Raw genomic sequence first — 24577 nt, forward strand, 5'->3', positions numbered from 1 at the left:
ACGGGGGCTTCGATTTAGGTTGGCACTCAGTTGCCAAGCATTCCAAAGGACCAGGGGATGTAGAAAATAGTGGGACCTCAAATGATATGTCATTAGAATATCGAGGTTTTGGAACTCCTTAAAAACATCTCTTTGGAAAGCACTGAAATCATGGAAGAAGGGGAAATACAAAGGAGACCTTTGAAAATCCAAATATCCCAGGGACATTTACTATCTCCTCTGAAGAAGACACCTAGGAGTTGGTGATTTGTTCCAAAAAAACAAACATGGTTGATGATGTCAACATGGCATGATAGCATGGGGAACACATGGCAGTCACTTTTGGCATTTTTAAGGTCCTAAAGGGGAAAATATGGGTGACACATGTCACTACCCATGAGGTTCCATGTGGATATGATTACATTAGAATGAAGAAATTTTTGAGGTTTCTATTTCAGAGGAAGATGCCATCAGAACTCTATTTTAATAAGCATTTGAAAAATATTATGATGAAGAGGAGCTCTGAAATCATGTGGTATCCAGTCATGGCAAACCACAGGGACCAATAACATAGAACTGGGCAGACCACCAAGGGGCTAAGATAGAATTTCAGAGGATGGTTGCCATTAGAACTTACTTTTAATTCCTTTTTGGAAATCTTCTGATAAAGAGGGGCTTCTATATATGATGGCACTTGGTTACAAAGACTTAAAAGAACTAAGGGCACAAATATGATCAAATCTCCTAAGAGATAAGAAGGAATATCATAGGTTGAAAGCATCAGAACTCTTTCGGAAAAATTTTCGATGAAGAGGGCTTTCGATATAGACTGACACTTCGTTATGAAAGTACAAAGGAAACTAGCGCAAAACCAAGGACCCTAGGGACCCTTTCTCTATCCCCAAAATTGGACACATGGCAATAGATAGTTGGTTCTGAGAAGCTGACAGGGAAGATTACATCAGTATGATGTCATGGGACAAGGACACATGGTAGGATATTTAGAATTTTGGAGGGCCTAAAGTGAAATATTTTGGTGCCATGTGTCACTAAGGAGGCACCATGTGGAGATGAGGATGTCAGCATGATGTCACTTTAGAGGTATAAATTTCGGAAGAAGAGGCCATCATACTTCTATTTTAATCAACATTCGAAAATCTTCTAATGTGAGGTGCTTCGATATCATGGGGGCTCCACTAGTGGAGCAATACCATACCACGTGGGTTCATATTGGGGGATATTTATTGAGGAAAAAATGACATAATATATTGGGGGATATATAGGGAGTAGAGGGTTTTTATATTGGCAGGTATAAAAAATGGAGCCCAAATTTAATGAAAAAATATACAGGGGTATAAAAAATATTAATGAAAAAATGAATACCTACAATATCTAGTGAAAGTATGGGTTTTAAATTGCGGAGCTGTATTGGATTTTGATTAGTAGGGGGTTAAATAATGTGATTTTAGAGGTATTTGCCAATATGTAGTCAAATTAATGGTATTTTTTAATATGCCATGAATGCACGTGATATGTTAGAGGTTCATTGAGTGAATCCCCCGTGTTCAATATATGCTGGTACTTGGTCACAAATACCTAAGAGAACCAAGGGCTCAGACCAAGGCCAAGCACCCAAGCGTTATAATGAATTTCATAGGGAAGGACCATTAGAAATTTTATTTAATTATTATTGGAAGAATTTCTAAAATCATGTGGTAGTGTAGTCATGAAGACTCAAGAGAACCAAGGACACAGCGCTGGTGATGAGCACCAAGAGATATGAACCCATCGGTAGTTGGAGTTTTCATAACTCCAATGTTAATTCTTAATGTGAAAACTTTCGATGGAGGGGGATATGATATGTGGTGGAGCTTGGTCATGACCACCCAGAGAACCAAAGGTGAAGCATGAATTACAAATGGAGATAGGCCCCTGACAAGAGCCCAAAGGCTTAGCACCCAAGCATTGAGCCTAAGATCACGACACCCGGTCCCATGGGATAAACAAGAAGAGGTCCAATGGAAGAGGATCTTGAAAGGCATCATAAATTATGTTTTCGAAATGTTATTTCAAATGAAGTTATGAGGATAGAAAGATCTGATATTTCAGCCCCTATGCATTAAGCCTTTGGTCATAGGTAGTGGGCCCATGGTTGAGAAGTGATAAAGGAGCTTCAGCAAGAGGAGCTAACACTGATTAGAGTTCTGTATTTTTGTAATGATCTTTTATAAGAGTTACAAGATGTATCGAGTTTCGGTAATATAGCTTGGAGTGTATGTAGATATGATGGGTTGGTAGCTATGTTACAGAGAATCACTAGTGCCACCCCAGTTGATCGCTTTCAGTTCCATAAAGGGGAATTCAAGCAGTTAAGGGGAGAAAGCAACAAGTATATCAATGAGTAAATGTAGGGGAACACAATGGAAGAGATGTGGCCTAATTAGAGGCGATAACAGGAATTGGCATGGAGATATTTTACTATGGCCATCATGCAATTTTCCTATGTTTGTTATTTTTTAATTTGTTGCATTATAAAGAAGGAATCAATCGGTTATGAAATCATTTTAATATGCGCAAGTCAAGACAGTTAGTTGATCAAACAGTTGAAATTTTATAATATATTTTGTAGTTGTTGTTCCAAGCTCCCCCTCTCCATATAATAGGGGGAAGAAAATCATTTTAAAGGTTCCTAAATCTTATTCCCAAAGGTTTGAAATCTATTTTTGCAAGTGTTCTGAGTTCTATGTACAGAAATAGGTTCCAACTATTGGTTCAATGGCTAGTTCATGAGGTGATAATGCTTATACAAATGTCAAATGTGTTGGACCTATGATATGGAATCCATTTTCAAATATTAATGAAGCAGATTTGGTGATTCCAAGTAGAGTAATGTGTAGTATGTGTTCCCCTATATTTTTCATTTCATGTATGTTTATCTCCCTCTGAAATTGGGTAAAGAAATTGTTGGTCACTCTCAAATCATGGATTTACTTATGTTATAGTGTAGAGAAGGTACCTGTGAAATTATAGATTTAGTAGTGTTATATTCTAGCAAATAGTACCTTCGAGATCACAAATTTTCCAGTGTTATTTTGTGATAGAATGTACCCATGAAAATATAGAACTAGAAACATTAAATGCGCTCCATAATTTCTGCATTTGAATCCCTTAACCTTCCATAAATCTATTGGGATTTGTTGCTTAGGATTCTGTATTATCCAACTATGTGCATTGAATTCCTTTCTTTGTTTTCTCTCTCTCCATTTTCACTAGAACAACAAATATTAAGCTACATTTTACTGTGTGTCGGCCACCATATCAGGAAATTTATGGGATGAGTGATATGTACTTGCATATACATATGTGTATGTTCAAGTTTACCTTCATGAAGGGTGATTGAACCAAATTCTGAATCAATATATTTCCAATTATATTCAATATGGAGTGCAACATAAATCTCATAAAATCCTCAAATCAATCCTCTAAGATGTCCTAGGCACTGACCCTTTCCTCAACCTAGGGGTTGTCTCTAGGATCTACAACATCTTCTAGAGCCATTGTCGGGGAACGAATCATAAAATTTTTCCCTCGGTACGATAATTATTACATTCCCTCTGTCGAGTGAGCAAGGGAAGTGTTGGTTGAATATCTCTCACCCCGGTGACTCCACTATATATATCTTTATTTGGTCATCCTGGATTTCAAGAGGCCTCCTACTCACTCCGATGCTAAACAATAGAAGATTTCCCCTACATTTTACCTTGAGATCACTCACATAAAGTGTTTTCAAAATGGCCCTTCCTGCATTCTAGGCAAACAAATTTTCCCCACTAGATTTTTCTTCTATTGTTGGTTATCCTAATCATGTTCCTCCATATCACGAATGGTCTGCCTATTTTCCTAGATTCAGTAGAAGCACAAATAGAAGCTCACAGGAGCACCTCAAGGACTTTCATGACTTCATGGAACAACAAGTTATTGTTCTTGTAGATGTGAAAATGAAGTTGTTCGTGTATTCTTTATATGAAGATGTTAGAGTTTGGAATAGAATAATACCTCATGGCTACATATCTTCCTTAAAGAGATTTCACATAGCATTTAATCATTTCTGTAAAAGATTATATCCATTGGGTGGTCTGTTTGAATAATTTTGTGAATATTTTAATGTTGAAAATATTTTTGAGATTAATGATGCTTCTGAAGATATTTTTGGGGCTCAACCCCAATAAAACATATATTTTCATCAAAATTCACTACACAGGAATCAAGAAAGGGAAGAAGGAGACATTATCAAGCTGCAAACAAACTCTGAGAGATCTTACTCTGTTGGATTTAATGATTCTCCTTCTTACAATTTGTATGACTCTGATGGGGAGTTGAGCGATGTAGAACCACAATAGTCTTAGTCATGTGAAGATGCACAAAAAGAGGAGGCCCACCATGAGGTTAAAAAAGAGGCTCTAGTTTACGATTCACATCTTCAAATGGAGAACAAGTTAAAGAATCTAGTATTAAAGTCGATAACATTCTCTGATCTATGATTCATATGATTCACAGGAGGATGATATTGTTACGGACTTTCAAAGGGATTTTCTTACCAACACGTCGAGAGAAAATTACCAGCAACAACTTCTTCAAGATGAGCCCAAAGTTGAGGAGCCAAGTAGTGTCTGTGGTTGCCTATTTCAAAATGATTCCTACCTGGAAACTTTTCAAGAAATGGAAACAACTATAATTTTTTCTCATCATTTCTATGATCTAGTAGCTGATGGCATGGCATCTTTCTTTGGTCCGCAACAATATACATAAATTCCAAGGTATGTGTCAAATGTTTGGTCTAAAGTCATTATGTGGTGCATACCTCTTTTAGTCACTGATTTTCAAGAACACAACCCAATTAGAAGGTTCATGGAGGAGATTAAAAGAGTTGAGCATCAAATATCATTTTGGGGGCACATATCAATTTCTTTCCCAAATATTGTATGTCGTACATGTCTGTTTTAGTTGTTGAATTTCTAGAGAACGATGACATAAGGTCCCGTACTCAGATGTTGAGATTGTAACATTGGAAGGTTGACTTCACTTGATTGAATTGAGCCTCATAAATAAGTGGTAGTTTTACATAAATAAGCTCACAAGGTGAACATTTAATTTCCAGTTTCTAGAAGTAATAGTTCTTCCTTTCAGTATTATGAGGAAAGAACTCCCAACGAATAAATTTCCACGAATATCTTCTGGTTTTATAGGTTCAATATATTTTTGACTCCATGCCCAATGGTGAAGGCTACTAGTCTACATGTTCTTAGCACCTTTCTAGCAAGGCACTATCCCTAGTTGGAACCAATATTGTCACGTATTACACCTTTTTGCAATTATTTGAAATGATGTTAAATGGTGGCCATAAAAGGGATAGCTTGAGTGCAAAAATCTCAAGGAGGAGAGAAAATATTGGAGATCAAAATCATAGGGAGGAGGCCTGTAAGGCCCTCATCCCACATATACCTAAGTAACCAACCAACTAAGTTAAATATGTGACAAGAGGCCACTATAATGGGATTAAACCTCCTAAGTAACCTTAAGGAAGTGGAATCGATGGAAACACACCACACAAACCTTCCAAATCAACAACAGAACCCCTAGGAGCCATCCCAACCACTCAAGTAAACAACCCCTGAGGCCAACTGAATATTTTGTGCATCAAACCCATGGACGCTCCCTTGATATGGACAAGGGTGCACCTGGGAGGCTCCAGAAGCTCCCATAGCAAGGGCAAGCGATCATCTAGGGATAATTTTCCCCAGTGTTGTGCTTACGACTCCACAATTTGTGCCACTTTTTCAGGCCCAAAGCCAAGGTCACTACCCAAAACTTAATGACAAGTTCAAAAATGAAATTTCATAATGGAAAAAATATACATTTTCGAAAACATCAACAAGGACTAGATTGGACCCCTACTACTTATTCACTCATGGATCTAATTCCTAATGATGAACCACAAAGGTTGGTTCGAAACATTGATTACAACAAAACCTAAATGCGATGACTCCGGAAGACAACACTAAAAAAACAAATTTTTGTCCATATGCACCTGTAATATTTTCTTTTGAGACTTAGGATAATAGTTGGACTATAAAATATGTCATGAATATACATTATCCCATCGTGCCTTTCTTTTATAATGTCACTGAGACTTAGGGTAAAAGGCACATAAATACATTTATAAAACCAAACTATTCTTGCCTCCACTTTATAACTAATCTAACATTTTTATTTTTCTAAAGGGGTGCATTTACACTAGCAAAACCATGATTATTTCTTTTATGAAAAATCAAAAACTACTTAAATCCTATCACTTATTTCTCCTATTGATTCATATTAAAAAATTGAACCAATGTCATTTTCTACCTAAATATTGATTTACCAAGATTAAACTGTTTGGGAAATCTTTATTCTCTAATCTAATTTACAGAAATTCAAACAAGTTTAACCATGATTATACTATATGATTAAACAAATATCTAGTCATTGTGCCATTTTAAACAAGTTGCACACAGCCTTTATTTATTAATCATGAATAAAACTATCTATTAGTGGTGGCATTTAAATTTGCAACACTTTCAGTGTTATTTTCATTTTGGTTTTCTTTATTTGATGGGGTTCTATCTTTTATTCTTTTTCTCAATGTTGGTTTTTTTATTTATTTTTTATTTCTTATTTTTATACCCTCTTTTCATTTTTATTCTATTTTCTTTTGGAAATCATTTACATATTGACAATTATTTACGATATAATATTTTTGAGATAAAATACTCAATCAACTTGAGATCCTATAAATTATAGGACCCTAATAGTGGCTCCAGCTGGGGATGGCACTCTCCATGTGAGGTGCCAAGAACAATTGATCAGTAGCCTTGAGTGTTCCATTTCAGCGATATATAAACCTGATTTCTTTTGTTGTTGAAGTAATTATGGCAACATATCAATCGAAGCTTAGGGAATTCTATGTGAGCTTTAACTTCTATCAATAGCTTACCCAATCAGAATAATAAATACAATTATATTTACAATGGTTTGATGCGAGAAAACCTCTATTGCTAAGATAAATAATGCTTCAACATTCTACCGTTCACAGGTCCACTAGGAATTTCTGTTCCATCTGGATGTTTGATAAAAAAATGCATTGTGTCCTTTGAAAGCATCGATCGTATAAGGTCCTATCCATAGATTGTCAAATTTTCCATGCTTTCCTTTGTCCTCTCTTATGGAATCCATTTTAAAACTCTGTCACCTAAGTTAAAATCATAAGCTTTAGTTATTGTATCAAAAAGCTTTTTGATATTTTCCTAGATGACCTGAGCTTTATTGTACACTTCTTCCCTGGATTGATACAATTAAATTGTCTGATTAAGCCTCCTCTGGATGTCATTAGGCTCAACCTACAATTCCTGAATTATCTTCATAACTGGAACTCCTAAAGAAGATGGAAAAATAACATCCATCCTACAAACCAATTGGTATGGTGACATGCCAATTGATTTATTTGTTGTAAGTCTATCATCCCAGAGTGCATTTATTAACCTGTTGTGCCATGACTTGTTGTTATCTTCCAACAAATTTTTAATAATGTTTACCATACTCTTACTTGAGGATTCAACCAACCCATTACCCTATGGGTAATAAGCAGTTGAATGCCCCAAAGTAATATGATACTAGTTGAAAAAGTCTATCATTTTTTTGGATTTAAAAGCTGCAACATTATCTGTAATGAGCTTATTGGAACAACCAAATCTAGACAAGGTATTGGTTTCCAGAAATTTGATAATGATAGCATCAGTGGCCACTCTGGAAGGTGTGGCCTCAATCCATTTATTGAAGTAATTGGTAGTTGTGAGTATCCATTTGTGTTGGGCAGAGGATGGTGGATGGATTTCTCCAATGAAATCCAATCCCCATTGTTGGAAAGGTCATTAAAAAGATATGGGTTTCAAAGGCAGAGACAATAGTTTTCTTTTCCCCTCAAATATTTGGCATCTGTGGCAAGAGGTTACCTTCTTATGAACATCAGGGAAAAGAGTAGGCCAGTAGAAACCAGCTCTAACGATCTTGTTAGCAATGCTTTTTCAATATAGATGTCCACCGCAATAACCTTCATGGAATTCCTGCATGGTTCTTTCTGCATCATCTTTCAATAGGCAATTTAGAAAATACCACTAGCATATTTCCAATATAAAACATTATCTGTGATGCAAAATTTCACTACTTTTAATTTTAGAAATCTAGCCTTTGTATTAGTTAAACCAGGAGAAGCATTTAAATTGAATAAAACAAAAAAGAGGTTTGCATACTAGGGTGAGGTTATAAAAGCCTCATCTAATTGTGGAGTCACCTACTCCTCTTGATCATCTAACGCAGCTACAAAGTTGATATCCAATGCATTAAAGTTAGGCTCAACCATCAATTTGGCTAATCCTTGTCCTTTGAAAAGCTTGGTGGGCTTGATTTATATGTCATACTCAACAATGATGGTAATCCATTTGCCTATTTTAGCATCTAGTCCATTTTGGGTTAAAATATCCTTGACCATAGCATTTGGTACATAAGAAATTATGTAAGAATGGAGGATATACACCCTTAAATATTTGATTTATTTTATTAATGCAAAGGATTGTTTTTCCATTATGTTATATTTTAATGCAGCATCCCTTAAATCCTTGTTGAAGAAAGAAATGGGTTGTTCAAATCCATCATTTTTTTTTTCTGTAAAAGAATAGCTGCAATAGTGTGTTCATATGCAAATGAAAAAATTATAAAATCCTTGGTGAAATCTATAATTATTAGGACTAGTGCTTTTGTCAATGCTTGTTTAACTTGATCAAATGATTTCCTAGCCTCAATGTTCCTTCTTATTTTTGAATCTCTTTGCATCATATTTTTTATGCTTCTCAGGGGTTCTGTAAGGTTGGGGATGAATCTCCTTAGGAAGTTTATCCTGTCAATAAATGATTGAAGTTTTTTAATGTTTCTAGGATGATTTATTCTCAAAATGGCTTCAATCCTTTTGGGATCAATTTTAATACCTTCCTTATAGATGATATGACCTAGAAGTTTTCCCTATTCAAGGCCACCAAGTGTTTTCTTAGGATTTAGTGAAATTCCAAACCTTCTGCATTTCTCAAATACTCTTCTCAGATATAATAAATGTTCTTCATCAATTTTAGAATAAACAGTAATGTCATCTAGATAGATCACAATAAACCTACCAATTTCATCAGCAGAGGCAATATCCATTACTCTTTGAAATGTGGCTCCAACATTCTTTAACCCAAAAGGCATCTTCACATACATGAAGATAACCCATGCAGTAGTAAAATTTATTTTATCTTGATCATCAAGGTGAACTAAAACTTGATTGTAGCTTGAGAAACCATCTAATAATGAAATCCTAGAGGATCCAACTACCTTCTATAAGATATGATCCATTTTTGGTAAAGGGTAGTTGTCCTTTAGGTAAACTTTATTAAGGTTTCTAAAATCTATACATAATCTGATTGCACCTATTTTCTTCCTAGTTGGTACTATATTGGAAACCCATTTAGAGTACCTAAGAGGGACTGCGATTTTAGAATCATACATTCTTTTAATTTCTTTCTCGATTAGAGGCATCAATATTGGATTTATTCTTTGAAGTTTTAGTTTAAATGGTTTATGATCCTCTTTAATTGGAATTTTATGTTTCATAATCTCAGTATCATAAGTTTTTAGATCTTCATAGCTCCAGGGAAAAAAATCACTAAATTGCTTGAATAAAGTGATATATTTTTGTTTTCCAACAGTTGGCAATGATTTGGACAATATTATGATTTTAGGATCTTTTTCACGACCTATGTTACATTCTTCTACTATTGCCCCTATGGGCTCAATCTTAGGCTTCTTAGCTACCTCATTGAAATCAAATAATTCTTCGAGTGGAACTAAACCTCTAAGTAAAATGTTATCCTTTAACTGAAGTGTTTCAAACTCTTATTTCTCTCGATCTATCTCAAGAAATTCTAATTTATTTACAAATTTATTTATATGTATATTTACATCTGAGTTTTCTAACTACTTTTCTACATCAGAATGCACAACCGTTTGATTTTCTAATTCACATTCTAAGTCTATACTATAGTCTTCATATTCATCCTTAGACTCTAGAAAGCTTTCAATTTGTTTATCATTGCCAAACAATTGTTAATACTTCATATTATCTGGTACAACTAATCGATGTTTCACTTCCAATGTATATTGTTGATTAGGGTAATACATTTTACGGGAGCTAGATGAAAAAGCCATACTATTTGCAAGGATATTTTGATTTCTAGGAATTGCAGAAAGGTCATATTCCACAAAACTCTCTATAAAATCAAGCACATAATTCATGTATGCTCTCAATCTAGTGTGTTTGGCCGAATACTCTCCTTTAATTTGTTTTATGATTAATTGAGCATCCCCCTGAATGGAGATTCTCATGGCACCAAATTGTACAACAATTTCAATCCTAAAATAAGAGATTTATACTCGGCTATGTTGTTTGTACATTAAAAAATGAGCTTGTATGAATGACCTTCAGCATGATTTTTTTCTGTGTTTGCGACCCACACTCCTGCTCCAAAACCATCTTTACTACAACAGACATCAAAGCTCATGTTTCAAAGAGGTTCATGAAGAGTGTTTTGTTCTACTGCTTGTGTTTGGTTTGCATCCATTTAGAAATATAAGTTTCTACTTTGTTAACTTGAGTGTTGATGTCTTGATCATTATAAAGAATGAAAGAGTCTAAATATAAGTGGAGAGAGTAAAGAAGATAGTTTTGAGCTTATCCTGATTAATCACCATTAATTTCATGAAAGTTTCCCTATATAATATTCTTTTCTAACCAAACACTAGTATGGTGGCAAAGGTCATATCCATTTGTAGGGTCCCTTGTAACTTTTCTCCCCATTAGCATGATAACACCATGCCATACTTAGGGGGTATGTTTTCAACCACTATATCCATTACCAAACTTTTGGTCGAGATTTGAGCTAAAGTAACACATAAGTCTTTGATGAGACCTAGACATCTTACTTTGTTGGAATCAAAGGAATACAAATATTTATATGGTCTAGTAATGTTAAGTCCTAGCTTTTTTATAACAGCTTTAGGCATTAAATTGTGGGAAGCATTATGGAGGATCTTATCATGAATATTTAGGCTAACATAGAATGGAGGAACACCTCCTTCCTATAGTTTGTGCTCAAATTCTAGCCCAAATAAGAGTCTAGGTTGGTCATCATTCAAATTAATAGAGTTTTTATTTCCCCTATGTTTAGAGCTTTCATCACTTGATTTCTATACATATTCTTGTTCATCAACTCTATTAGAGGAATGAGAATTTTCAGTTTTTCTTATTCATTCTCAATGTTGAATGATGTTTGAATCTCAATCAAGTTGGGAAAAATCAGATTGATCAGTAATTTCTTTTGACATAGGTTATTTTCGCTGACTTGTGGTTGGGATATCAGTTTGAGTAGTTGTGGAAGCACTATCAACTATCTTTTTGGAAGGAGTTTCTACTTTCTTTTTGCCAGAATTATCAACATTTTTCCTAGGAGAATTGTCTTTGATTTTCCTAGCATCAGTGTCAGAGGATTTCTTAGCAGGATTATCATAATTCTTATTTTTAAGAGTGTCTGAAGTCATTTTGCTCCTAAGGTTTAACTGCCTATGGACTTCCATAATAGAATTCTCAAAACCTTGTTTATATTCATCTAATTCCTTAGAGTCAAGTTCGATTTGAGTTAGGAGGAAAATTTATTGATCTTGTTGAGTGAGGGAAATAGTTTCATCATCATTTATTCCCATCATATTTATTTGATTGTCACTCAATTATTCAATTATATTACCCTCATCATCAGTATAGTTTTCCTGAAAAGGATGACAGACTTGCTGGTCTGGACCATTTTGTTCTCATTTATGATCTGCGGGATATTCCTTTTGAAGTTTGGGTTCTTATTTTGAGGAGGAGCTTGATTTTCTCTCATTTGAGCTTGATCATTTATGTTTACTATTTGCATAATCTTTTCCACTACCCTCACTAGGTTATCAATTTTTTGATCGGAGGTAGAAGTGGAAGGCTCTTCTTTAATGGTAACCCTGTGTTCAGATTTTGGTTTGGCCTTCTTGGCTAATATGCTAGCTTCAACTTTTATAGCATTGGCTTGCATTTATTCTAAAGTTGAAGGGTCTCTCTGTCTAAGTTGGTATTCCATGTCTACATCAAAACCATCAGGAAAAGAAATTAAATCTAGGCCAGGGGAGGGTTTGATGTCTATAGGAATTGCATTGTAAACAATGTTAAATTGTTCACAGTATTATTCCATTGTTTCATTAGGTTTACTTTTAAGTCTTTTGTATTCATTTAGGAGTTGAAGAGGATTTTTCATGATTTCCCATCTAGATAAAAAAGTTTGATGGAATGCATCAACATTGGATATACTTCCTGCAGGTAAACCCCTAAACCATTTTTTGACATCACCTCTTAAACTTTGAGTAAACAATCTCATCTTTACATCAACCTCATCTACTTCTTGAAGGTCAAAGACATCATTCATTCTATCTACATGTTGTTGAGCAGTATGAGAACCAGTTTTATCAAACGTTAGAATTTTCGATTGATAGTTTGCAAGCATAGCATTTAGTTGGCTGGTCACACCAAAGGTGCATACCTAGCTGACATAGTTGGTCTGAGATTTTGACTGGAAGATGGACCTATAGAAGGTGTATTTGTAGTTACTACAGGGATAGTGTGAACAACAGTATGAGTTTTTATGGGCGAAAAAATAGAGACTACAGAGTGAGTAGGACTAGGGGGTTGTAGATTAACAAACTGGGAAGATTGGGTGGAAAAAGAAGTTGTTGCAATTGTTAAAGCTGAAAATTCAACAGATTGTTGAATATAAGCTCCATTAAAGGTTTGGTCCAAAACCTAGACTACACCATGTAATTTATCAAATTGTTGTAGGTATTCTAGATAAAGGTATAATTCAAGAGGCTAGGTTTGGGGTATATATGGTCATAATATAGCTTCATCAATGACAGTCTGATCTACAAAGTTCTCATATTTTTTCGTAAACAAATTATGCTGGAAATGAAAATCAAACTCTATGTATTGAATAGTTTCAAACTTGTCAGGAAGAGAGTTAGACCTAGACAAAGGACTGTTCTCAGGAAGAGAGTTGAACCTAGACAAAGGACTATTACTACCCTCACTCTCTGTAAGACTTCTCTTTCTCACTAATTTCTCTAGATTATCTAAAAATTTAGCAGGGTTGGGATCTGGGGGTGCTCTTGTGAAAACTCTTTTAGGAGCCAGATCTATTGAAAATTCATCACACAACTAATAAAATTAAAATTAATAACACACTCAAATATGTACAAAGATTACAACCTCAGATCATGTATTTCATGGTGATATAATAGTTTTGATTTATTGAAATACTGATTAGCTACTTGTGAATAATTATTTTAAATTTAAAACGTATTCTTCCCTAATATGGTCGCCACTATGTTGTCATTCTCTATTTTTGAGGTTGAGGGAGTAAACACATAGGACAACATCAAAACCATTTTGGAAGCTAGGATCTAGCCCTGCCAACTTCAGAGAGGTATCTCTTTGGAAAATTTAGCTATGTTTGGTGTAAATTTTAGGCTAGTTATTATTGTACTGATCTTTTTTATTGGACTGTTTGGTTGATTAAATTGCTATAATTCCATTTGGCTATGGAGTCTAAAGATTAAATGGATATGCATTACACTTTGAAGGAGTTTCACAGGGCGGGCTAGGTTGCACTAGTTGGATATTTTAGAATTTTAAATGGATTATGAAGCAGAACAAATGTAAGATTCAGTAGAAATTAAGGACAAATGAAGAATTCCTTAATTTGACTTCAAAAGAAAATTATAAATTACTAACAGCCATAATAGAGTGTTATGTATAACTTATCCTATTCATCGCAGTTTATGTTATGTAATTAAGCTTTTCAGAAATGATAGAGAAATGAGACAATGATTAAACACATAAACTGAACAAAAACATCACCATTTCGTACACCACACGAATCCTATGAAGAATGTCCTTGTATTATTGATGCTTCCAACAACTTCAAAATTACAATTTGCAGAGGAAATTATATTCATAAATCAACCCTTAATACTTCAAACTGTGAAGTATTTATAAAAATAATTACAAAATAATTGTCTCAACTCATAGTGTATTATTAGCATTATCCTAAACAATAAAATCGATCTTTTGCAAAATCATAGGCAAGGTGGACAACTACATGAAGAGGTGGCTCTGTTTTGGTAGATTGGGTTTCTAAATCAGCCTATAACTATGCTATGCTGGCTGATGTGCGAGCTAATGTGTTGGCTGATATTCTTACTGCACTTCAGTTTCTTTTTTAATCCAGTAAATCACATAGTTCCTCCCACCTTTTTTCATATAGAATGGTTAACTTAATTACCCTTTGGTAAATCTCATCGACCTCAGTATATTTTGCAAATGTTGGCTTTACTGTGAAGATATGTTTTACCTCATGCTGGATAAAGAAGTCATTTCCCATTGTCTCTAAGAATTCTCTAGCTGTCATGTTGCCTTTTATACCACTGAATTTAATATTTCTTCTGGCCACTTCCTTCATCTTCATAACATAATCTTCTTGGGTAATTATCTTGTCATTAATTACATATATGTTGGGAAATCCTTTCTGAATTAATGCTTCAATCCTGTTGAAGAATCTGTTTACTCCCAACTCCAATGTTTCACGTTTCTCTTCTAATTGATTAATGAGATTTCTTTTAGTCAAAACCTTCTTGACTTCCAATATGGTGGCAGTCATGTCACTAATTCCTATCTCTTCAAGCTCATACTTATTCTTTGAATTAAGGAATTTGATGATGTTGGAAGCGTCTATAGGCATGTCTCCCAACTTTTCCCTTACTTCAACAATGGTTTCAATGGCTTTTTGTATCAGTTCTTTTTGTTCAAAAGTGATTTGGATGTATGGCCAAATCTCATTCATGGTGTCCAAAATACCCATCCAAATGGTTTCTTTAGCTTGCGCCAAGGTTTTACCAATTGATGCATCCTTCTCTACCCTCTATAACCTCTCAAGTAGCCTTTGTGGCTTGTAATTCAACTAAATGAGAAGCTTTAGTTCTGGATTTCTATTCTTCCAGTGCTTTGAGCTTCCCATGCAACTTATTAATTTCTTTTGACTAGATTGACATATTTTCCAGTGTCTTTGTCACTTGTTCAGCACTTGTAGCTTTAGTTGAAGAAGTTGTTGTAGTTGTCATTCCTGTAGCTGGGACTTGAATGATGGGCATAGCATCTAGGGGGACTATGGCTACCCTTTGACTATGTTCTTTATCTTTGATCATTTTCTCCATTTCTACCTCCATTTTTCTGATCTAAACATTCTACTGTATGATTAACTTCATCATGCCATCCTTTTGTGCCTCATTTTCTTCAATATCTTTAGTCAATTAATCCTCTGTGGCTAGCGATTTCAACTGCTTTATTAATGCTGCATCTTGACTACCAAATCATCCAAATATTTTGATCTAAAAATGAGATCTTAAACTAAGATTAAGGTATTACAAACTCATGTGCATGGATTTTCCTATATTAATTAGTGCAACGAATCGATAATATTGCAAATAATATAGACAATGAAGCAGTTATAAAACATAACAGAAACACACATAACACAGTAAATAATCAAGGAGTTCACCGAAAAATTTTGGGCTACATCTCCTAGTCCAACCTTCAGTGGTGACCTCTCTATTATGTCTTCAAAAGCAGAGTTTTTACAAATGTGAGCTCAACTTGAGTCTCAACACAACAGGAACAAATAAAAGGGTTTTTATTGAATCCCTTAAGTCTTACTAAGTACACAGACTCTACCTATCACTCTCTGTCTTTGTCTTCTCTCTGTCTCAGCATTGCCTGCCTCTGTCTCTGTCATTCTGCGGCTTTTAAGCTAATCAACACTATTTGTTCATTTCCTCTTCTGAGCTCTCTGGCTCCTGGCCTCTTCCTACTCAAACTCCCCCTGAGTGTTAAACAATCATGTTTGAACATTTCTGGGTATGGTGGCCACCTATTCTGTAATGGAAGGGACCATCGGCGCCTTTGAAATCCAAAAATTATCGTTCTCTATTTACACAGAGAAATACACGTAAAACTGTGAAAATCCGCCAAAATGCCTCTTCCCAAATTTGAAAAATTATTAACTTCGCCATATATATATATATATATATATATATATATATTAGTGATGTGATATAGTGCAAATAGATCTAGACTGTCAGATCTGTGCACTTGATCAATGGTCCTCATCTAATCGTGCTTGACCACCATCACAATTTCCATAATGTCGTGCTCGATTGCCTCTGCTTGCCATCACCGATTGTGATATGCTGATTAGATCTAGACCATTGATCAGCCAGATCCGACGGATCCTTTGCATTGTCACGATAGACTCTGATAGGCCTGTTTTTTCACTATTTCTTCAAGTTTTTTTTTTCCCGATAGTGTTTACCACTATTATTAAAGGTTCATACTTTGCAATAGTTTTTGATCCTAAAGACTTAGAGGGTTGTTTGGATCCATTTTGGATCACGCATTCCCACTGAAAAAGCTTTTGGACCACCAAAAGTTGGTTTTTAAGCATCAATCAAGTGAGGATACAACTTCCTCACTTGTCCAATCTCTATCCATTGTGCACTGCTTGGTTTTGAACCTTTGAGTCCAACTCTGAGGTACTCAACATCCCCTCTGTGCGTATTTCTCACCTTCCTATCTAGAACTGTGTCTTCCTACAACTCATTGAGATATTTAGGCAATAGATCATCAATAGAAGGCAACTAACTTTGTTGTTCGGGATATTCAATCAATGAAGGTTCAAATAGTCTCAAGTTCTCTGCATTAACTACTAAATAGATGTGCATATAGGCTAGAAAATCAAGGCAAAAAGTGTTTTCACCAATTTTCTCAAGTATCTTGAAACGCCCGTACCTTATTGGCTTCAACTTCTTACCTTCACCTTGAATTTTGTCTTTGTTGATGTATAGCCAGACTTGATCACCAACTTGGAAGTTATGATCAATCCGATGACTGTCATGCCTTGCCTTGTAGTTGGCCCGGCTTCTTTCCAGCTATTCCTGCACTGCCTGGTGAATTTCTTGGATCTATTCAATGAACTTGGTTGCTTTGTCCACATCATTTTGTCCATCAACTGCTATGTCTTTACTAAAGACAAAATCCAAGGGAGACCTTGGTGTAAAACCAAAACAAGTCTCAAAAGGAGATCTCTGTGTAGAAGAGTTTTTAGCACGGTTGTAAACATGTTGAACATAACATAAATGTTCATCTCAAAGCTTGGGATGCTTGCTGCAATAGCCCCTAAGCAACTAGATCACTGTCTTGTTGGCCACTTCTGTTTGGCCATCTGTTTGCGAATGAAATGTTATGTTGTTCTTCAATCTGGTGTCTGTCAACTCCCATAGACTTGACCAAAACTTCCCAAAAAATTGGGAAGCTCGATCAGATACAATGGAAGTGGGTAACCCAAAATGAACCCAGACATGTTGAAAGAACAACTTCGTTATTTGCTCAGCTATAATCTGCTTGTTACAAGGTATTAAAATGCACATTTTGCTGAACCTGTCCACAATAACATATAAATAATCATGAGCATTCCTAGATTTTGGCAATCCCCCAACAAAGTCCATGGAAACCCTTTCCCAAGGATGAGAAGGAACTAGAAGTGGAGTGTACAAGCCTAAGTTTCTATTACTGGGCTTGATTTTATCACACATAGTACACCCTTTAATATATCTAGAAATTGTCTCATTCATTCTTGGCCAATAATAGAACCTTTGCAGCTGTGCAACTATTTTACTTACACCAAAATGACCTAATATTGGAGAAGTATGTGCTTCTCTAATTATGTTGACTCTTTTAGTTTGAGGAATGCATAACTTTCCCAAATGATATAAGAGTTGGTCCTTAACATGATAATCCAATTCTTCTACTTGTTTTCCCTTACTTAAAGTTGCATATACATCTTTAAAATCTACATCTTGAGCATATTGTTCAATGTAGCTTTCATGCATTACTGAGTTATGCTTAAGTATAGTAGATTCATTTATGATTGGTCTAGATAACATATCTGCAACCTTATTGTGTATGCCTTTCTTATATTTGATGACAAGATGAAACTGCTATAGAAAACCCATCCACCGATAGTGCCTTGATTGCTACAACTTAGTTTGTGAGTGCAAATATTGAAGTGGTTGATGATCTGTATGTATAATTGTTTCTTTGCCTATTAGGTAATGTTTCCACCTTCTCACACTCTGCACTAATGCATACAATTCTTTATCATATGTGGGATAATTAACTACTACAAAATTAAATGTCTCAGAATGATAACAGATGGGTTCACCTTGTTGCATCAACACTGCTCCCATGGCATAGTCATTGGCATCTATTTCAATCTCAAATGGTCGTTGAAGATCTGGCAATGCTAGTACTGGTGTTGTACTAATTTTTTCTTTCAAGGTGTCGAAGGCTTTTATTGTTTTCCTCCCCAATGAAACACCTTGTTCAATCCTATTAAAGCATGTAAGGGAGCTACAATCAAGGAAAAGTTAGCAGTAAACTTTCTCCAATATTGTGCTGCTCCTAGGAAACTCCTATCTTCTGTAGTAGATTTGGGTTTAGGCTAGTTCAAAATGACTTCGACCTTAGAGGGATCTATCTTCAATTCACCACCCCTACAATTTGACCCAAATAATTTAAAGATGTTTCACTAAATTCACATTTTGATAACTTTACATAGATATTTTCTCTTTTCAAAGCATCTAAAGTCTACTTTACATGCTTCAAATGTTCTTCCCATGTTTTACTGAAAACAAGAATGTCATCTAAATATACAATTAAAAAATCATCAATAAGAGGCCTAAATACATCATTCATAACTCTCATGAAAGTGGCAGGAGCATTAGTTAAGCTAAAAGGCATAACCAGTCATTCATACACACCTTGATTTATTTTGAAAGCAGTCTTCCATGCATCTTGTTCTGCAACTCTAACCTGATGATTGCCACTACACAAGTCCAACTTGGAAAAGTAAACTGCTTCTTTCAACTGATCTAATAGATCATGCGAGGAAGAGGATAATGATTCTTGATCTTTATTTTATTCAGTGCTCTGTAATCAATGCACATCCTCCACGAACCATCTTTCTTTCTCACGAGTATGATTGGAGATCCACATGGTGATGTGCTTGGTCTTATGAACCCTTTATCGAGTAGCTTCTGTACCTGCTTCTTGATCTCTGCATTCTCTAAAGTGGATAACCTTTTACACCTATGCCTGTCACTATTGTTTCATCACCTGAGTTTGACCCCAAGTCCTTCTAAATAGCAGTAGTGAGTGCATGAACGTTTTTCCTTCTGTACAGTGTTTGCCTTCCTCTCCTTCCATTTTAGCTTCTTCTTTTCCTTGTTCTTGATTGCAGAGGGTTTTGATGATCCCCCAATCTCTGGGTTCACATTCTTGCCTCTAGCCTCTAAATGTGTAGCCTGAACTGATACATCATCTAGGCTAGTGGGATTAAACATGAGAATGGTGTGCCTCAAATAGCTATGCAAACCACCTATATACTTCAGCAAAGTTTCAGGTGAGTCTAGAGAAATGCCTATAGTTAAAGCTCTTTTTCTAAATTCCTAGGTATAGCTTTGTACACTTTTCCCCTTTAATTGGCGAAGAGTTTGCAAACTCAACATTGCTTGCTACATATAAGCTAGTGGATAGAATTGTTTTTAATGGCAAAAATGAATTCATTCCAGGTAGAAAGAATTTTACCATGTCTCTTCAGATGAGCTTGTGTCTTACCTTCCCACCACACTAGGGTAGTTCCTCCAAGGCGAAGGCTAGCCAGCTAAATCTTTCTCCTCTCTGAATCAATGTTATGCACCCTACAAAATACATCAATCTGTCTAATCCAGTTATATAGCTTTTCTGCATTTAATTCTCCATCATAAATTGGCAAATCAAATTTCACATCTAATTTAATCACAAATGTTTTCTTCTTTTTCTTTTCAGGGCTAGGAGATGAGGATGATGGAGGTGATGGTGGGGGAGATGATGGAGGAAGCCTTTCCCCTTTCCATTTTCCCTCTAGGGCATCTGGAGAAGGTTCCTCTGCTCCTTTGTCTTGTTAGGAGGTTGAAGTACTTTCACCTCGACCTTTCTTAAATTCTCGATACATCTCTTCCACCATGGCTCTCATGGCCATGAAACTATCCATGAACTGAGATTATGATTCCAATGGGGTTTGTTCTATCATTCTCCTCCTAGGATAGAATCTTCCAATTTCTGGATTAGCCTCAACAAGTTCTCCTTCTCCTAGTTTGAGCTTTGACCTAGTTAGCATTCAACAATCCATCACAAGCTTGTCTAACCTTAGCAAACCTATTGCTCTGATACCACTTGATCTGAAAATGAGATCCTAGACTAAGATTAAGGTATTACAGACTCATGTGCATGGATTTTCCTATATTACTTAGTGCAACAGATCGATAAGATTGCAAATAATATAGGCATTGAAGTAGTTATAAAACATAATAGATACACACATAACACAACAAATAATCAAGGAATTCACCCAAAACTCTTGGGCTACGTCTCCTAGTCTGGCCTTCAGTGGTGACCTCTCTATTATGTCTTCAAAAGCAGAGTTTTTACAAATGTGAGCTCAAATTGAGTCTCAACACAACAGGAACAAATAAAAGGGTTTTGCTTGAATCCCTCAAGTCTTACTAAGTACATAGACTCTCCGTCTTGCTCTCTATCTCTATCCTCTCTCTGTCTCGACACTACTTGCCTCAATCTCTGTCATTCTATGGCTTTTAAGCCAATCGGTGTTGTTTGTTCGTTTCCTCTTCTGGGCTCTCTGGCTCCCGGCCTCTATCCACTCAAACTCCCCTTGAGCGTTAAACAATCATGTTTGAATGTTTCTAGGTATGGTGGCCACCTATTCTATAACGAAAGGGACCATCGGTGCCTTTGAAATCCCAAAATGGTCGTTCTCTATTTACATAGAGAAATACACGTAAAACTGTGAAAATCCACCAAAATGCCTCTTTCTGGACTTGAAACATGATTAACTCTGCCCTAGACTCTTATTGGGTCCGCCTTTAAATCGCTATTGCAAGTCTCTCTATCTTGGTTTCTTTGTATTTGGGTTTATAATGAAAAACCCCAAATACAAAGGAAAAACCTGTAAAATGGTCATTTATCTAATCTCAAATAATATATATTTGCATCTAGAAATCCCATCGGGTCTGGCTATATATCGCTATCGCATATTTCCTTTGGCTTCTGATCACCGATTGCATCAATCAGCCTTATCGGCTATCGGCACATTGCATGGTTGCTAGCCTTATCGACATCACCCCTTTATATTACTCCAATGTGATATTATCGCAATCGCATATCGCATAGTCCTCGGGCCATTTGGTAAGAAATCATTTGTATGTTGGCAATGCAATATTGCGATATCGCAATTGCATAACGCTGATCCGTGGGGCCGCGGTTAAGTCCATATATATATATATATATATATATATATATATATATATATATTAGTGATGCGATATAGCACGGATAGATCTAGACCGTCGGATCTGCGCGCTTGATTAACAGTCCTCGTCTAATCATGCTTGACCGCCATCACAATTTCCATAATGTCGCGCCCAATTGCCTCTGCTTGCCACTGCCAATTGCGATATGCCAATCAGATCTGGACCGTTGATTGCCCAGATCTAACAGCTCCTATGCATTGTCGCGATAGACTCCAATAGGCCTATTTTTTCACTGTTTCTTCAAGTTTTTTTTTCGATGGTGTTTTCCACCATTATTAAAGGTTCATCCTTTGCGATAGTTTTTTATTCTAAAGACATAGAGGGTTGGTTGGATCCATTTTGGATCATATTTGATCCTATTTTCCTTTGCTAAAGAACATACATTTTCCATTTTTAACTAGGACTAAATGTTTTCATATGACACCTGTAGCTTTCACAATGACATGGCCATATTAGTTAAGGTAGAGGAAATCATCTCACCAGTATGTTTATGCATCTCCATTTGATCTATGGGATGGATATCTTTGGTGCTAAATGAAAATGGTGTGCTCTTGTAATCTGTTGGTGTCTTAGGATGTGGAGTTTGGGCCTCAAGGAAGGCCACCTACATCTTTCTTTGTTCTATGTCAAAAATTGATAATAATATGATCTATGAACTGGAAGTCTTCTTCCAAAACTAAGTGTAAGTGTTGTTCTTAAGAATTTCATTCTTAAGTTTGATCTCTCGATACTTGTCAAAAATACTCTTTTCCTTTTCTCCATGGACATCCTGTGAAGCTAGCTTTGTTTCTTTTTTATCTTGTAATATTGAAGGTTCAGTAGGAGATGTAACAAACTTGCTGCTTGTAGATGGTGTTTCTCCAATTATGATGGCATCTTAATCTTCTACCTCATATTCTTCATCTATCCTAGGAGTCATCTTAACACTTTTCCTATAACTGATTCTGAAATCCTTGGCCTCACTACCTATTGTTGATGATGATCCATCCTCTCTTTGTCTTTTACATGTTTTCTCTTGAGGAGTGGGAGTCTGTAAATTTGAAGTAGAAAACAATTTCTCTTCAGCTTCTTGTAATGTATTCTCTGCCCATTCTGATTGGTTCACATATTTCTCTATCTCTAGCCTTGAAGTATGGATATATGGAGTAATTTTTTTTTCTACTCTCATCTTAGAAATGTTATCCCAAGGGTCATAAGACCATGTGAAACTCAATCTGAATTTCATCTCTTTAAGGATTTTATGTGCTTCTTCTCCTGCTGACATGGTATTGCATATGAAAGGGCCCACCTGTGTCTTTATCTGAAACTGGGACTTCTTCTTTTCCACCACAAAGTGAATATCATCTAAATTTAGCATTTTTCTGATATATTCAAGGGGAAAAATCCTCATGGGGAGGTATTTTGGGAGTTTTTATGGTGCTAACTCGCATCCATAAATTATGATTTCAATGTAATTCTGGTATAAATACCAGTCTCCAGTCCTTGCCTGATCTATCAAATGTAGAATCCTTTTGATGTCTTCACTGATTCTGGGTTGTGCTGAGTTGTTTAGGATATTCATAGTTGGGTGAACAAACTCTTCAATAAACTGTTTATAGGAGAATTCATGTTGTTCTTTCATCAGCAAAGAAGTCCAAAATATTATAGGCTATCAGTTCCCTCTTCATCTAGCTTCTGCATGGAAAAATTGAACCTTTTTGCTTGATAATATAGAAACATATAAACTAAAATTGAACTGTACTTAAACACTTGTTCTCTTGGACATCTAAGAAACTGCTGATGGATGTTATCAACCAGGAATTAACTGAAATTAAACAAAATAAATGGTTTTATATCTGTGGAAAAGATGGAGAGGAATACTAGAATGGGCTCATCTACCCACTGATCAGAATAATAACCCATAATTTAGGAAATTATGGTTATGATCTACTTAGCTTGACTAGGGGAGATTGAGGAAGGGTATGGAGGATTATTCTTTGGCAATTGGGCATTTTATGGTAAGAGGATATAAAAAAACTTGGCTCTTGTGGCAAAATTTAGCTTCTGATAGAGTTCAGTGAGGGCTTCTAAGGAAAATGGGGCATTGTTTTCCATAGGGGGAGCTAGCATCATCTGGTTTATAGACTGGGTAGTGATTGAAAATAGGATCTCACCAGATAGGGTCATAATGGCTCTTTGTCTTGGAACATAGCAAGCTTGGCATTTCCTAGTGATTTCAGGGGCATGGAAAGTCAGAGGGAAAATATAGTGAGGAATATTGGACTCCCATAGTCCAATTTCATATGTTTTATTAGCATGTTTATCCTTTAGCCAACAATAAAGCTCCAAAAATTCATAGTCGCACTGTGTCTCACTGATCTTGTAATCCCTATCAGCTAATCGAATATGATCTAAGTCTATGGATTCAGAGATTAATGGATAACATGGTTCTTCTGGTTCTTTCTCTTTGGAGGCATATTTAGATCAGCGAACAATTAATGGTGATGGAAGGAAAATATTACCGAGAATAAATTTCAGGTTGTGATTTGTCAAGGGATGGGAGACAGAACACTGATAATTTGAGCTTCTTCAGCAAACCTTTTGAAACTAGGTTGTTTAGCAGAGAACCCGTGAATTATAGAGAATAAGCAAATGAAAGGGGAAATGAAGACGGTTTAAGGTTTTTTAAAAGGAGGAGTGACATGTTTCATTGGAGGGTGGTGCGAGACCATTGGAGGTTGAACGGTTACCCATGAGGGACAATTAATTTTCAATGTAATTTTTGAGAAAGACATTTAATTGGATAATGGTAATGAGACGTGGCACGATAAGAGTGGCGGAGGTGTCAAGTAGGGACACGGTAAAGGGATCAGGGAGAAAA

This window comes from Pinus tabuliformis, chromosome X (assembly GCF_031772625.1).
Source record: "Pinus tabuliformis cultivar Carrire ecotype Pingquan chromosome X, CPIR1, whole genome shotgun sequence".
NCBI classification, from domain to species: Eukaryota; Viridiplantae; Streptophyta; class Pinopsida; order Pinales; family Pinaceae; genus Pinus; species Pinus tabuliformis.